Below are 18384 nucleotides of genomic sequence, written 5' to 3' on the forward strand. Positions count from 1 at the left end.
TTACAAGATTTCCTACAAAACCACACAGGATTCAGGGCAGTACAGCTTTAGTGAGTGCAGGCAGAATAGGTAACTTTGGAAATATCTGGCTAAAATAATGTGCAGCAATGAATGACCAGATACTTTTCCTGTGGCCACAACACAGACTTACAGTAAGTACTTGAGGTATTTCCCTGGTTTATTCTGTGAACAAGACCTATGAGTATGGGAAAGAAGAAAGTTGGATAAATATCAGTTTACAGTTAACAAATACCGGTAGCTACATACTGTATGTTAAGTATGTTAATTGTATGGCTTACAGTACATTGCTGTGATTAATGTTTTATTTAAATGTTACGCCAGATATTGGAAAGGTTCTTAGTAACTTTGCTGGCTTTTAGGTTTGCTCAATAAAGGGCATTGAACCAAGAAGTTTTTCCTATGAAGAACAAAAGGAGTATGTAAGTTGACATCCGTAAAATAAAATCTGAGGAGGAGGGGAAAAAAATAAACAACATTAATATCAGCACTAGAATTTTAAAAATACATTCAAAACAGGCAAATAAATGTGGAAGGTCCTTGAATGACAGAAATTATAAAGGTGTACTAAAAGAGGATATAAATATTGTTTCATTGTTATAACACTTTTTAAAATGTATTTAGCCTTAATGTGTGTAATTTATTTCCTGCACATGCTTAAATATACATTTATAATGAGAATAAAAAGGAGAATAAAGAGCCAGTTGGGTCTGGTGGTTAAGACACCAGTCTAGAAACCAGAAGGCTGTGAGTTCTAGTCCTTCCTTAGCTGTGAAAGCCAGCTTGGATGACTTTGGGCCAGTCACAATCTCACAATGTTGTTGTGTGGAAAATAGGAGGTGGAAGGTATGTTGGACATATTTGCTGCCTTAAGTTGTTTGTAAAACTACCGTAATAAAAGCAGAAGACAAATAAATAAATAAAATTTAAAAAATGATTGGCCTAGATTGGATTTTTAAAAATTATAGACATATTTTATTATTACTAAAGTTTCCTTTGGAAAAAAGGAAAGAATTTTTAAAATACAGTACATATAAAAATAAAATAAATAAGTTAAGAAACTTGGAAAGGTCACTAGATATTACCAAATAAATTCTATTTTCTTTGGATTTTACCATATAATAGCTTTCATTTCATTTCTCATAAATTATTTTCCATTTTTATAATGGATATTTTTTTTACAAATATAGTTGAACATATTATTTTATGTTTATATTAAAGTATGTTCAGGTTATACAGCTCAACCTGGGAAGGTAAGAAAAGAAATGTAACAGTTTTATTATTATTATTATTTTCTTATTCTTTCTCTCTGTCATAAAAAAACTCAAATTTTAGAGTGTGAAGTCACTTAATTCTCCCAAGACGTGAAGATCAATTTAATAGGTAGGAACAGTCCTCATTTAGTGACCAGTATTGGGACTAGCAACTAGTTCATTAAGCAAAGCAATTAGTGAAACTATGAAACAGTGCCTTTATTTATGATCTTACTTCCTTTATGTTTTTGTTTTGCAGACCGATGAAGATCATAAATACAAAGGTATTTTTTCATAACCATTATAATTATCAGTGGTCACTGTATGAGGCAGTTGCTAAATGAGAACTACCTGCAGCAGCATGTTCTTGATGACCAGAGAAAAACAGATAGTCAAGTTCAAAATTAATGGGACATTTGCTTAGCCTTTAAACCACATCTGGAGAGGAGTTCGGCTGTAATTTTTTATTGTGTCACTGCATTTGATTTCAATAAAAAATAATGTCATTTTCATTTCAAGAAACAGGCGCATCTTGGCACTGTGCTTTAATTCTCAAGGTTGGAAATTATGGGAACAGTAGATTGTTCTCGTGCCCTATGAGAAAGAGGCTTGGAAAGGCAATACAAATGCTTATCACTATTATTAGATAATTTGGAATCTAAGGGAACCAGATCCTTGAAAGTGTATTGCTATATTGCAACTGCAGCATTGGCTCTGCTCTAATTATAGAATACAACCTTGCCTTTAACCTGGAGAGCAGCATATATGTGCGTTAAAGCAATAAAAATAGTTTCATATCTTAATATGGTTAGAAAACATTAGCAATTCAGCAAATTGGATTGAGTATTTAAATTCTCTTAATAAATACTCTCTTAATAAAATAAAAGCTTTAATCTTAATAATACCTGACTGGCCTAAATCTGTCATTTTAGTTGTCTGATAATGGGCTTTTGGTATGTGAGTTTATTTATTTATTCATTTATTTATTTCTCTCTTTTTTTCTTCCTCTTTCTTTCTTTCTTTCTTTCTTTCTTTCTTTCTTTCTTTCTTTTTTTCTTTCTGTCTTTCTTTTTTCTTTCTTTCTTCTTTCTTTCTTTCTTTCTTTCTTTCTTTCTTCACGTAGCAGAATTACAAATGAGAAATTGCTGTACTCTTACATATGCTAATGCAAATTAGATCCTGAGCCGATTGAAGAGGTTGAACACAGAGGTGACAGATCCGATTGCAGGTGCCCTGTGCAATTTGAACAAATTGGAAAATAATGTTTCTGCATTTAAAAGCAGAAGAACAGTTTGGAAATTACAGACCCTCTTGGTTGCTTCTGATGACGCATTCTTACCTCCCAAATGTCTAGGCAATCTCCAAAACCTATGTGATGCCACTTGGTTAAAGTCTTTTCAAGGGTATAGTTTAGCAAACCTTTTTGATGCCTTTTGGCAATTGGCAGATGTTCTCTATATCAAGGGATAAGCTGGGACTGTGATTTAGGCCACTTGCAAAGGGTGTGGGATGCTCCCCTGTGGGTATCTTTAAAAGGCCACAAGCTTGAGTAGCAAATATGAAAAGGTCCAGGGCTGGTGTTAATTACTCAGAAACCACAAGGAAAGTGCTCACTGTCACAGAGTTGAGAGGTTGCGCATCCCATCTTCCACAGATAAAAGAACTGGTATGAAAACATTTTACAGCGGACAATGAAGCCCTAATTAGCATAATCTTTTGCAGTATTCCCAGTAAGCTATCCAAGAGGGAGCTGCTTTTTTCTCATTGCTTTACCCCCCTGGTCTCTAATATCTGGATTTAAGCAACGGCATTGTAAGAATAGATTTTGTCCTGTTTGAAGCCTAACTGTTGTGTTTTCCCGCCTTCATCTGATCATCCTAGTTGCTAGTATGCTACTTTTCAGACTGCCAACAATGGAGTGAAAATGAAGTGTCAGTTCATTGACAGAAACTTATCCTTCCTATTTTTTTTTCTTAATCCAGATTTATCAGGTCCTCTCATCCCTACCCATTCTTCTAAGGGAAGCATGAGCATGACCTTTTTTTAAAAAAATCAGGCTTTTTGTGAATCTTGAAACCTTCGCAAAGTTTGGTCTGAAATACAGACTGAGAGAGAAAGATTGACTGAATTCACATATCACACTAGAGCCAAAAGACGGTTTGTTTAGTTGTAATTGTGGGTTTATAGAATGTACCTCGTACGATTGGTAAACTATAGTGGCTTCATGTGTATTTGCACACTCACCCAATTATAGCATATTTAGTAAACCTCAGCTGGAAAAAATCCATGACTTAGTACATATGAACCTAATCAGGAAATTTAGATTCATTTAGCCAAAACTAAAATATTTTTTAGGGGGAAGGAAGAATCAGGGAGATTCCAAATACAGAATAAACATACATGCATACATACATACATACATACATACATACATACATACATACATACATGGAAGTCAGGAAGCTTTGATTTTCTTCTGTCAAGTATACACAAATTGTAAAGAAATACTGAGCTAAAGAGTTGCCTTTGTTTAGTGTGGAGAGTAATGAAGCAAACAAAAAGGAATAGCTGCTTCTGGAAAAACAACATTTATACTAGTTTACTAGTATACTTTTGGTAGGAAAGGGAGGAAAAATTTGACAACATTTCCTGTTGTCAATGGTTCTTTTTTTTAAAGCAACAAGACCTGTACTAGCTTTGATGTAATTTTACATTTCTAATATTTTAAAATACCAATTTAAATCTTGTTAATGGTTCTGCTTCTGGTTTCCCAGCTTCAGTTGTGCACTCTGATCTTCATTATTTTGGGGGCTTTGTTTATTCTCAATTCTGCCTCCTCTTCTAGCTCAACCATAGATTAACCCAGGCAGCATGAACTGAGAATTATGGGTATTGAAGTCTGTACATTTGGAAGATGACTTGGGAAATATACCTTAATGGTTCTATTGTACAATGGGAAAGAGAAGGGGATAAAGAAAAAAGGTGGTACAAAGAGTACAAATAGAGGCAGATCTGATTATATGGCACAGCACAAGAACCCATGTTGAGGTTTACACTGTGGTGATACATGCATCATGTTGTACATATTGTATGCCTAAACTCAAGGCTTTATGAGATGTTTGGGGTTGTCTGGGAGCTGGACTGTATTCTAGTCTTACATCACTCTCTAAGATTTTTTTTCCAGAAAAATCTCTCATTGACAACCTGGTCTGGATATCTATTTTGATGCAAAATCAACATGTGATGTCTAATTCCTCTGGTTTTGGATTAATTTCAATGTGTAATATTGGCAGATATCAGTGGCTACTTGAAACAATATGTTATAATGCTTGTCTATGTTATACTGAGGTCTTGCCCAGCTTGGCTTGTAATTTCAAGTTGGGAGTTTGTTAGACATATATTTGTTTTTTAGAATTCCATCCTATCTTTCCTTAAGAAGCTCAAGATGGTAAGCACTGCGCTCTTTCTTTACATCTTAGTTATCAATTATCAGATTTCTTCTTGATATTCTGCCTTGGAATCCTTTCCAATAGGCAATGACAGCTAGTCTGTAACATCTCCATGGATGACTAAGTGATTCAATGAGTGGTGGCTTCTGAGCGGTCAGGCAAAGCTTATTATCCTGACCCATTTCAAACTGGTTTCAAAGTGGATTATCGGGAGGAAATTGTTTGGGTTGACCTGATGGATTACTTTTGTTTAGAGACAAGTGTGTGACAGTTGGTCCTTCCTAAACTCTCACTGGCTTTTAGTACCATCAAAGTACCACTATATCCCAAATCGCCTATTAGATTTGCAAATATGGAAGATGACATTGTATTAGTTCTGTTTCTTTCTCTCTCTATAGATTTCAGATGATGTCATTTGGATACAGATGTTCCTTGAAACAGCAGCTATCATATGGCATTCCTCTTGGCTTCATTTTTTCTCCAGTCATCATCCATCATCATCATCACCATCATTTTAGCCATTGTCTATCCACTGCAAGATGAAGGTCTCTTCCTCATGTTTCCAAATAATACGGTCCTGAACTTTCTTTTGCCAATTGGTCCTGCAATACTTGCTGATGTCATCAATCTATCTTGTTTGAGGTCTCTTTCATGGACACTTTTTATCATGTGGGATCCATTCTATGACTGCCATGGTCCACCTGCCTTCCCTTCTTCTTGCTATATGACCAGCCCATTTTCATTTCAATTCTTTTACTCTCTTGGTGGTATTGTATATCTTCATTGGTTCTCTAATCCATGTGTAGGACTTTCTATCTTGACTTGTAATGCCAAGCATATATCTTTCCATGGCTCTTTGCGCCACTCATAGCTTTTGTATCAATTGTGAGGTTTGTGTCCATGTTTCATCAGCATCTGTTAGAGCACCTGCTCTAATACACACACTGATCAAAACCTTTTATCTTCGGGCATAGAGGGAGGTTATTCTTGAAAATTACACTTAGCTTGCTGAATGCCTGCCAACACTGTCTTTCTCCAATAAGTCTATGAAATCTTGGGGAACTCACCAAGAGGTTTGGAACTCACTAGTATATCAGAATGTTGATCACATTCAGAACTACATTTCTAGAGTTCCTGTAAGAAAAAGTATGATTCCACTGAATAAAATAATTACCTGCAGTCCATGATGGATTGGATGGGATAATTACATTGAAATTTATTTATTTATTTTATTATTAGCGTTTATATACCGCCCCCTCTCCCGAAAGGGACTCGGGGCGGTGTACAGTCCGTATTAAAATACAACAGATTAAAACATAGAAATAGCTACAGAAATACATGTATATATATATAAGGAGGATAAAATATGCCAAACTGTACTGCTAATAAATAAATCAATACAAAAGTTTAAAATATCAGATTAAATTTAAAACAATATCCCTCTAAAAACCAGTAAGAATGTGTATGCCAGGAGGTAGACATTATAAATTATGCCAAACCAGCCAGTCGGAACAGGTGTGTCTTCAGTTTCTGTCGGAAGGAGCGGAGGTCAGTAGTGGTTCTAATGTCGGGGGGGAGGTCGTTCCAGAGGGTTGGGCCCATCACAGAGAAGGCCCTACTCCTCGGTGTCGCCCCTTGGCATTGCCTCGTGGACGGCACCAGGAGAAGGCCCTCCCTGTGAGAGCGGATTGGCCGCAGGGATGTATGTGGGAGGATGCGATCCCGCAGGTAACTAGAAATAATCCACTCACTATGAGGTGCTCATTGTGAGTTGTAATTCTGGATACAAACCTCTATTTTTCAGACTGAGGAAGGTGCCTTTCATTAATTCCATTCATTTTTGGAAGAAAAAAAATCTCTAGAAAGTGCAATCTATGAAGTAATAATTTTGGGGCTTTATTACTGCAATTCACTCTACACGGAATTCTTTCTATTTCTTTTTTTCTTATTATTATTATTAAAAGGATTTTTATTAAACATAAATTTAAAATGTTGGACACGGTGTAAACCATCCTGGCAGAATCTATGCCATACATGCTAAGATATCAAGTTAGACATTGTAGCCACTCTGTTTTTTTACATTTGATCCATATCGTATCATATCATACCATATCATATCCATATAATACGATGGAAAATAATACAATGTCTTGAGAAAGTGCGGAAAATTCCGGAAGAATTTAAAAGTATGTTAAATGCAGAAATAAGGACGAAGGAACTGATAGATGCAGTTGAAAAACAAAAAAATAATAAGGCATCAGGACCTGATGGACTACCGATAGAAATATATAAAGAACTGCAAGATAGCTTAGGAGAAATTTTACTTGAAGTATATAATGCAGTGTTAGAAAAGCGAAGATACCACAGTCATGGGTGGAGGCAAATATTGTCCTGATATCAAAAGAAAACTCAGACAAGATGATAATTTAGAATTATAGACCCATATCCTTGTTAAATGCAGACTACAAGATATTCACATCAATAATAGCAGAAAGTCTAAAAATATTCCTAGACAAGTTTATACATACGGACCAAAATGGTTTCTTACCTAAACGACAAATGAAAAATAACATAAGAATAATTCTAGATATCTTAGAATACTACGAGAAATAGAGTGGAACGCAGGTGGCATTGTTATTCCTAGATGCGCAAAAAGCTTTCAACAATGTTAATTGGGAATTCATGTTACAACAATTGAAATATATGGAATTTGGTGATAAATTTTTAAACATGTTTCAGTCGATACACTCCAACCAAGAAGATAAAGTAATAGTGAATGGAGAGGTGACCAAAAAGTTTAAAATTCAGAAAGGTGCAAGGCAAGGGATCCTTTATCTCCTTTGTTATTCATATTATCTTTAGAAGTGCTAACAAAGATAATACGGAAAGAAACCCAAACTAAAGGTCTAGAAATTAGGAAAGAACTCTATAAACTGCAAGCATTTGCAGAGGATTTAGTTTTTATTCTTGAGGAACCACTAGAATTGGCTAAGAGGCTAATGGAGGTATTAGAGGGCTATGGGAAGGTAACCAGATTGAAAATGAATAAAGATAAAACAAAAATGATAGTCAAAAATATGATGGCGAAGCAGAAGGAGGAATTGGCCAAGGAAATAAATATCCAGATTGAAAAGAAAATGAAATATTTAGGAATCTGTATAATGGGAAGGTGCACATCAATCAAAGAGGGCAACTATGTTAAATTATTAAATCATATCAAAGGAGAATTGGAGAGGTGGAAAAATCTGAGACTCTCTTTCATGGGAAGGATAGCAGTGATCAAAATGAACATTCTTCTGAAATTATTATTCTTGTTTCAAAATACCCCCTAAAAATTAGATTAAAAGTACCTTGGAAATCTAAGTAAAATAACATCAGAATACATTTGGTAAGGGAAGAAACCCAGGATTAGATTTAAACTTCTGCAAGATGTAAAGAAAGGAAGATTTGGTGTACAGAATGGGATTCATACCATGAAGCAGCAATGCTAACCTGGGTAAAAGAATGGATTGATTTAAAAAATAATAGATTGTTAACACTTGAGGGCCATGATTTGCATTTAGGATGGCATGCCTTCCTGTGGGAAACAGGTAGCACATTAATACTTCCAAAGACACTTCATCAGACAGGCGTTATTAGAAACATGGAATAAATTTAAGAAGAAAATTTATAACAAGGTACCCATTTGGCTATCAACACTAGAAGCAGTGGCGCATCCCAATTTTATTAATCAGGGAAAACAGGTTACCTATAAAATATACTAGATAAAGAAGGGAGACTAAGATCAAGGCAAGATTTAAAAGAAGAGGAGATAGATCTGGAATGATGGTCTTACCTCCAAATCCAATCACACTATTTGAAAGATATGAGAGAGTGGGCATTAGTGAGGAGTTGATGGCAATAAACAAGATTCTCTTGGGGACAAATGATAAATTGATAAAGAAGATCTACAAATTCTTATTGGAATGCAAGATGGAAGATGAGCAGGTGAAGGAGACAATGGTTGCATGGGCGATAACTTTGGTTATAATATACACTTGAACAGATGGCAAGAACCATGGGAAAGGAACAGGAAAATAACTTTGTCAATACCATATAAGGAAAACCTATATAAGATGTTTTCTTCTGCCTGCAAGAATCTTCCACCTGCAAGAATCACCAAAATGTTTAGAAATTCATTGCCAAATTGCTGGAAATGTGACCAAGAACAAGGGAAGTACTACCATATGTAGTGGTCGTGCCAAAAAGTCAAAGTATACTGGCAGAATATCCAAAAGTGGTTGATAGAGATAACCGAAGAGGAAATAGAATTTGCACTGGAACTATTTATCTTGGGAATCATAAACAAGAAATACAACAAGGGGGGGTCATCTTTTTCACAATACATATTATCACGGCAGCAAGAATGGGCTTTGCCCAAAATTGGAAAAATAGGGGAACTCCACAAGAAGAGGAAATAATTAGGAAAATCTTGATCTGCGCTGAAATGGATACATTGAAGTGGGAACTGAAAAATAAAGATGAATCAGAATATTATAAGATCTGGGATAAATTTTATAGATGGTTGGAATATAAAAGGGAAAGCCCAAAATAGGCATGAGCCAAGATTCATAGAATGGAGACTAGAATTATATATGAAATGATAAACATGAGAATGTACAAGATAAACACAAATAAACTCAGCTGGAATTCTTTCTATTTTTAAAGGAACTTTATTTTGCACAAAATCAGTAGGCAGGTTGCTTCTGGAAGATCACAAAGAGCCGATGCTCTGCCTCTATGGTTTAAAGCACTGCAGTGATGACCAAAACATTTCCAGGAACAATTCTTAAGTTCTGCTCATCACCTTTAAAGCCCTATGTGGCTTAGATCTAGGCTGTTTTGGGGATTCCCATATAAGCACTCATGCTTACAGATATTTCTGCCAGCTCATCTGGCCTCAACTCAGAAGCTTCCTTTTTCTGTTGCCTTCCCACCTCTTTGCGATGTGCTCCCTGCAGAGGTGATGAGTATAACATCTTTATAACCTTTTAAAAAGGCCCTTAAGATGCATTTAACTCGGTTTCCTTGCTTTCACTTGCTTGAGTTGCTATTTTAAGTTTTGTTTTTAAAGGCTTTTTTTAAATTGTAAATTACTGATGAACTCTGGTAATTTGGCAGAAAACCTACTTAATTAACACGAGCACAACTTCAAGCAATTTCTTCCCCCCCCCCCCCCGCCACTTTAGCCTTTATAAGATGAGCTGATATGAAAAACATTTCTAAGATCTGGAAAAAAAATCACATCACAAAACTGGACAATTATGAGCCTCAGGATGGCTTTATGGAGAAAAACTTGCTCACATAGAGATGAAAAGGAGAATGAAATTGGCCCTAGGTTAAAAGGGTAAAAGCTCTGGATGCTTCTCTGTCCAACAATTCAAAGGGATGGAAAATCAATAGAAACTACACACTAAGAATCCCTGCTAGTATCCACTCTATACTTATTGTTCTTAAATAACCAGTTCATTAACATCTTCACCCAGCCTAAAAGTAATTGCTCAGCCCTTTTGGAAAAATGGAATATTTACATTTTGTTTCTTATTTCAGTTTGGTGAATGAATCTATTTACATGTAGTTTAACATAGAGTTTGACATGACTCTCTCAGTTGACATCCTTGTGTTCTAATTTGGTAAGTACTTTGATCCTAAGTATCCTAGTTTATAGTTAGGCATTAATAGTCAAGTTAAAGCTTTGTTACTGCAGGGGATACCTTAAAGATTTCTAAAAGTTGGGCAGTTTCTCTCCAGAGTTGCTCAAATTATAAACATAAGTCCAAGATCAGGAAATTGTATGGATGTCTCAGAAGCTTTGCTATTTTACAACTGAAGATTGTCTCTATTATATATATAAACTGTCATTTGGATTCCAGCAAGGAAGTGTGAGATGGGATCGCTTCAGGGCAGATTCTATGGATCTGATACACACATACCCATGAATAATTTTTGGCTGATAAAAGGCAAAACAAGGTTTGGATAGACAAGAAAATAACTTAAAATGAAAAAGAAGGGAAAAGAAGAAAGGAAAGGAAGATTTCATGTTTTATTTGTTCTCTTTTCTTGTTATCATATTAACTAGGTTTTTGGCTTATCATGTGAGCCAATGTAGATATTTTTAATTAAGTGACATGGAAATAGCATACATGTGTAAATAAATATCATCATGTATCTATTAATGGAAACTAAATAGTTTGGGTTTAAGACAATGTCTCTGGATGTAAGGATATGCTACATACAACTGGGGAATTCTAGCTAACATTTCCTTAAGGACTTTAAAGCAAAAACCTCAGGGAAACTCAAACAATTTATAGAATATTTCATTAAAAGACAGACATCTTGTTACAATATCAAAGGAAACTTGTCATCTTTCAGAATAATTGGAAATGGAAAATATGTTTAACAATACTGTACATACATGGTTTGCTGGCTTTTTAAAAATTGGGACCAAAATCCCCTATATTTTTTTGTATTTTGAACACAACTGTAAACAATAACAAAATATAATGTTGGCCCAGTTTTCAGTAGGCAGGGATGGCCCAACAGCAGAGATATTACAGTATCTGTCTACAATAGCTGTCACATACTGTACTGTACTAAAGTGAAAGAGTTTCTATCTTTTTAAAAAAGGCCCATGACTATAGAAATGTTGATGTTTGGCTAATACATGCCTTTCCATTGGTAAATGCCAATACCAAGGTATGGTTTTCACCTATGAATGATCTAAAATAAGAATTATATTACAGCCAGATCCCTGATCTCAAAATCATTGTTTTTCTTAAAAAATTAGTTCAAGGGGCAAAAATAATTGGTACAAAATAATTAATTGCCAGGACCAAAAGTGTGATTCCACCAATTAGCTTCTTTCCTGTATTTTGCATATTGAATAACAGTCTCTACAACCTAAGCTTAGAATATTCTTAAGAGATATGTAAGCAAGATGAGATTGTCACTGGGCCTTTCAGAGAGAGAGAGAGAGAGAGAGAGACGCAGGAATCGTGTGTCATCTATATTAGTTACAAAAAAGATGCCCCAACCTAATGCAACTGGACAGGTTCAGCACTACCTCAAATTAATTTGCCTCGTCAGTGGTCTATAGCATTTGCCCACTTGTAAACATTGTAGACACCTTACCCTCTGCTCTGCAGCCAGCTGACACAAAAAATTGAATCAGATCCATGCTGCATCTAAATTGTTGTCAGATATCAGATACAAGAATAAATGCATTTCCCCTATTGTGCTTTAGCCATCATCTTGGGTTATGTCAGCATTCGGTGACTGTTTTATGGTTGATGAAGTCTTTCAGAGACAAATGAAAATGGTCTGTAATTTATGCCACTAATGGATGATGAAGCCATCACTGAACAGGTAAACAACTTTCTTATTCAGCACTAACCATCTTGCTGCCTCGATGCCATGGAATTTACATAATTGTTTAAGCCATTGAACAGAATTGTTACATTTAATTACACCTTATTGTGGAAGATTTATGGCAATATTTGATTATATTTGAGAGAGTGTTAACTGAGGTACAAATAGCTGGACCTGCTGAGAAATGGAAGAAGGGCTGCCGAAGAGCTCATTATAATTTGACTAAATAAAAACATTTTCTCCTTTCAGAAGCAACTCATAATAAGGTACATTTAAAGGGTCAGAAATAATGAACAGTTAAAGCTTGCTAAAGATGTTAGGGAGTAAAGATTCATGTCAAACAAAGTAAGGAAAGAAAATATAACTATAAATATGATAGATTCCATGTGGGAAGAAGAGAGTTTGTGAACACTAGGATATGTAGCTTTAGTAGGTAGGACTCATTATTCTTTCTTTCTTTCTTAGACAAATCAATATTTTAATGTATTAAGAGCAAGAGATCCAGTAACTATAAGACTGAAGCTGCAAAATATTCAACCAGAAGATACATGATGATCTAGTGGTTAAGGCATCAGGCTAGAATAAAACAATGTAGTCATCACAAAGAGCCAAACATGGTAGGCAATCTGATGCCCCTGGATGTTTTAGGCCACACTAGTTGTTTCCATACTCGATTCCCTACCATTTTGAGGATTTCAGAATTTTTGCCTATACCTTGGCATGATCAGATTGCTTCTTCCTGGGAGCTAAACATGAAATGAGTATAATGCTGTTTAGAAATTGGGGCATATTAGAAAGATCCATTGCTGGAAACTAAAGGCTCTAGAAGGTCCTGAGGGAATTCTGGTATAGAGTTTATGACTCTTGAAGCCCTGGTCATTCTCTTAAGTATAGAGATGACCAATTCAGCTGATACAATTGTAGACAGTCCAGTCATTCCTTTGAACCAGTAACATCCATCCCCTTGGTGTACATTCAATCTGAGGGCACTGAAGCAATGTGTGAAATTATGAGTATGCCAGAAGTGCAAAGCTTGCATTAAAACTGATTTAATACTACTAAGAATTGATTATTCAGTCTACTTTGAAGGGATGGTGGAAGCAAATAGTAAGCATCCTCCCTCCTTATTATGTTATTTTGGTGTCAACCATCAGATCTTTCTCAACAATCCAGGGTTATTTGATTCATGACATGCAGTAGTGGAAAAATCAAATGGATCCCTCAGTAGTTTGTGATGATATGTGTGATGTCATTTTGTCATGAAAAGCAGTTGCATTTGTCTTTACAATCTTGACAATTAAATTTGTAGGCACTGAACTGGTCATACCTGGTCAGATTCTTTTGAAAGTTTGGGAACTGAATTTCAATTTTTTTTAAAAAAAACTACCATTGTGAAAAAGATGACAGGTTTGTTCACCACTTCCTTTCATGACTTATTATATTTAATAAGTATTACCAGTATGTTTACCAGACTTTTAAATTCCTCCTTGAGACAAATAAATGGTCTCATTTCTATTAAAGGAAATGTATTGAGATAATAATCTGGGTAACAACAACAACAACAACAACAACAACAACAACAACAACAGAACTTTGAAAACCTAAAAGAACTGTAGGCCTCTTGGTCAACATCCACCTTCTTAATCAAGGTGTTTAAACAAATCCAGACACTTTGGATCGTTATATTTATTTCAATTAAAATTTAATTGAGTATGGTTTTGATATGTAAAATGCCTTGTTTGCCTGATGGATTATCTTTACCAAAAGAGATGTGGAGGATTTTTCCACTGTTGATCCCTTTGTACCTTTCAATTACACTTATTCATCTGGAAATGTTACCTGAGTAGACTGGGATGAACTAGCTTTATAGTTATTTTCTACTGATTTGGATATCCTTTTTGTCAAGGGCCATCACCTTGGGTGCACTGCTAGCCCCTTATATGGTAGATGCAAGGTTTCTCAAAGAACAACTCAGAAAAGGGTTGAAGGTAGATTTATTCTCATTAGTCTCTTTAACTATGAGGAATAGGGTTTTGATAAATGTACAATCACTTTCATAAAGCATCAATCCTTTGTTGAAAAAGAATGTAAGTCCATGCCAGAATCAGGGAGGAGTGTCCCTTTGCTTCAGAGTGCAGCATGCCATTCTAACTGGCAAATCCCCCTTGCAGGTCTATGTTCAGGGAAGTCAACTTATTACTACAGCAGACTTTCTTTGAAGTTTGTAATGAGAACCACGAAGAGGGAAACAACCATAGGACTTCTTGGAAAGGCTCAGGTAGTCTAACAGTCAAATCGTCTATAGTGAGATCTGAGCACCCTTGTATTGAATAATCTTGAAATCTTCCCAAAGCCTTTACCTGCATCAACATATATCTAGCTGAATCAAGGAAACATTGTATTGAGGTTCTTTTGTCATGCTTTCTGATCTCTCTGAATTGAGATATCTTTTTTTAAGAATCCATAGTTTCCTGACATTCCATCATGAGAGAGCTGGTGAAGAGTTGCTTTAGGCACAGTTCATTGGAGGAACCTGTAGGAGATCACCAGGCTGAACCTGAGGTTGGGGTCAAACACATACTCAGTTTGGAGTTGCTACACTCTCGTAAGAGACCTAAGTTCAGCCCCCCCCTGAAATCCATTGACTCTTATCTGTCACCAATTTGCCTTGACCATTAGTAGATCAGATTCTTGTGAATCGTAAATTCAAATAAACTCATGCTTTTCAACTCTATCCTGGCTCATGATTTCCTGCTCCTGACAGAACTCACATAATGTATGAAACCTGCTTCACAAATCACAATGATATTCAGACTTTACATGGGCATGTTCACCTTGGACATAGACACCCCAAAAATAGCAGACAGCAGACAATGACCAGGAAGGAACAGTTCAAAGATAAACAAGTAGAACCATAGCCAATGCAGAAAAATATAAACAAAAAAGTGAATAGATGTCATCCTGATTGCTCTGGGTGCATACAAAAGAAGAAATTCATAGTCTGATGACAGTTTTATGTTATACTTTCAATAAATAATAATAATGAAAGAATTTATAAGATAAGAGTTTTGGTGAAAATTATGTAGCATTCTGAATGAATACAATCCATAGAGAGGAAAATATTCTATTAGATGACATAAATGGATGCATTGGAAGAAGACATGTATGTGATTAAATAATGTTCATTTATACGTACAGGCATCAAATGTAAATCTAAAAATGATTGATTTGATTAGTTATTTAAAAAAATAAATTCATGAAGAAACAAAGGTGAGGTATTTTGAATTTGAACACATCATTTTTTGATAGCAACTTTAGGTGCACATAGGAAAAACTGGCATAGATAACGAGAAAGGGAAGGAAGCAAGAATAGAAATAGAATGATTTTAAGAAATATGAAAATTGGTAAAATTTTCCAACAAAATATATGGCAAGTGAATGTAAGGTATAAGCATGTAGAACTTTGGAACAGCATGGAAAGAATTTTGTTACAGACTCCAGTTTGCATGGAGTTCAGAGTTCATTAGTCATATTAATGGAATTATTAAAAAGGATGATTGGTGGAATTATATGGTGAAAAAGGCTATGGTTGAGAAAAATGCATAATGAGAATGAGAGAAAGATTTGTGTAGTGCATATATAAAAGAAAGAAAGGGAAAAAAAGGAAAAGAGAAGGAAAAGAATATAATTAAAGAGAGCAACAAACAAGATTAAAAGAAGCCCAGAAAATGCAATGTGATTCCGATGGAAATAATTGTTTTGGAAGAGAATAAAGAGGGTCAAACAAAGAGTACTCTATCCAGCAGGTGAAAAATTAAAGTAACGAGTGATATTTCTGGGACATCTTCCTATTGACCAAAATCTTCAAGTTTTTGAACCTTACAATTAATAGATAAGAGTAAGTTCAAAACTATTTAGTGAATATTTTTTGTCCTCAACATTATTTGTTTCATGGTTATTGCCACTGGAAGTAAATGTGAATAGAAGGTTAACCCAGAAGCGCAAACCATCTTAATTATTTTTCATCACTTGATTGCCTGTTTGGTTTTATTGGAACCAGAGATACAGAACCAGTAGTATTTTTATATAACGAGTTCAATAATCAGTTGCATACAGTGGCGGGTTTCAAAAATTTTTATAACCTCTTCTGTAGGTGTGGCCTGCTTTGTGGGAGTGGCTTGCAGGCTATGTGACCAGGTGGGAGTGGCCAACTTGTAAAATGTGGTGAAACTCACTTAACAACGCTCTTGCTTAGCAACCAAAATGTTGGCTCAGAAACTCTGGCATTTGAAACACGCAAGTCTTAAAGCTGTCAAGTTACAAGACCCTTGCACCCCTAACCCTTTAGAAAAAAAAACCCAGGGGTGTTCCAACTTGACAGCTTTAAGACTTGTGGACTTCAACTCCCAGAATTCCTCCTCCAGTCATGTTGGCTCAGAAACTCTTGGCATTTGAAGCATGCAAGTCTTAAAGCTGTCAAGTTACAAGACCCCTGCACCCCTAACCCTTTATAAAAAAAACCCAAGGATGTTCAAATGTGACAGCTTTAAGACTTGTGGACTTCAACTCCTAGAATTCCTCTTCTCGCTCTTCATCTTGATGATGTGCGGATGGGCGGGGGGGAGGGAGCTGGAACCGGTTCTAAATGGCACTGTAGATTTGTGGAACCTCTTCTGTAGAAGAGGTTACAACTGGCAGGAACCCACCCCTGGTTGCATAAGACATCATTTGAGTGTTCATTGTCAAAATAGATAAAGAATTCACTCTGGGCCTGATATTTTTTATTCTTTCATTCATTTGGGATCCTGAGGCAGTGTTGGGTTCTTACCGGTTCAGACCAGTTCGGCTGAACCAGTAGTAGTTTAACAACCTGGATCGCTGGAACCGGCAGTGACTCAGGCCTGCCATGCCCCCAAACCAATTTTTTTGCTTCTGTGCATGCGCAGAGCAATTTCTATTGCTCTGCACATGCACGCATGGCACGCCCACGAGTGGGGCCGGCAGTAGTGACTGCCAGAACCCACCCCTGGCCTGAAGGACAGGTACTTTATATCACATTTGTGTTAAATGCAAGTGCAATTCTTAATGTAATCTGGATCCCTGCTTTATTAACCTCCTAGATTACAGTTTTGCGTTTGTGTTCAAGGGGATACAAGTGCAATTATTGTTTCCGTCCTTCCACCTAGCAGCTTGGAGGTTGGGAAGAGAAGGGCATAGCAATATTTTCTCTCAAAATAAGCTTCCCCATTCTTATGTATTCAGGCAAATGCCTGAAAAGGTCTAGAGCAACCCTGAAAATGAACAGTTGACAAATGAACTGCACAATAGGAATTTCATATCCAAACGCCTTGGCACATTTTCTCCAAATAATGTACGGCACTTGCTGACATCAGCAGCTGTTTCTGAATGATTCATGAATATAAAAAGAAGCAAAATTAATTGGATAATTTCTTCTCAATGAATCATACACACACACACACAGTTCTATTCCTAAAAGCTTTCTTGCCCTTGAACTACACTGATGCGCTGCTGTTCGCTGCCTGTGGTTTGGCGCCAACATGGCATTGCGACTTCTTTCTGCATATTTGTATGGATATAGGATATAAGCATGTATTTGTGTTCTATTTGTATGTTTGTGTCCAACCCCCACCCCACACCTACTTTTGTCTGAAGTCAAAAAACTGGAAAGAAAACTGAGCGACCGAGGACACTGAGTGGTGTCTACCCTTCAATTTATGTGAACATCAAAAACATGTAAAGTATGATAGTTTCATATGTTCGTCTGTTAAGGCATATTTTAAAGAAGAAGAAAAAACAAGATGAAGGAATAAGAGAACTGCCACTCAGAATGCTATTCAAATAAATATATAAGATAAACAGTTCACAGAAGGTTATGTAGCTGAATTTTCAATCGGATATACCACGGGCTGTCAGAATAACTTCTTTCCATTAGCCAGATTTGTTGCCCAAACAGGCAAAATAGGGCACCACTCAACCAAGTATTATTGCGGTCAATCCCGATATATTACATTCAAGATTTACATTGGGGACTCTTCCTGGTTAGCCTCTATTCACTGCATCATAATAAATAATAGTCACTGATTGTCAATGCAATATATTCACTGTACTGAGCTGCTGACACAGCAGACCAAGGGTTTGACTTGGCAATATTACTCCAGCCTCTTTTCAGACTTGTCTTGAGAATGAAACATATTCAGTCAGTAGAGAATATTTCATTCTTCTTAATAGTAACATAC

The 18384-nt window shown here is 36.0% G+C and overlaps 1 long non-coding RNA gene across 1 annotated transcript in view; it reads left to right on the forward strand.

The window, feature by feature from the left end:
- Positions 1-380: 380 nt before the first annotated feature.
- Positions 381-18384, forward strand: part of LOC309390148 — a 37192-nt gene continuing 19188 nt past the window's right edge. The window contains exon 1 of the long non-coding RNA XR_014175075.1: positions 381-444. This is a non-coding gene — a long non-coding RNA (uncharacterized lncRNA). The remainder of the gene's footprint in view (positions 445-18384) is intronic.

The sequence above is a fragment of the Natrix helvetica genome, assembly GCF_964273705.1.
Source record: "Natrix helvetica genome assembly, chromosome: 3".
Lineage (NCBI taxonomy): Eukaryota > Metazoa > Chordata > Lepidosauria > Squamata > Natricidae > Natrix > Natrix helvetica.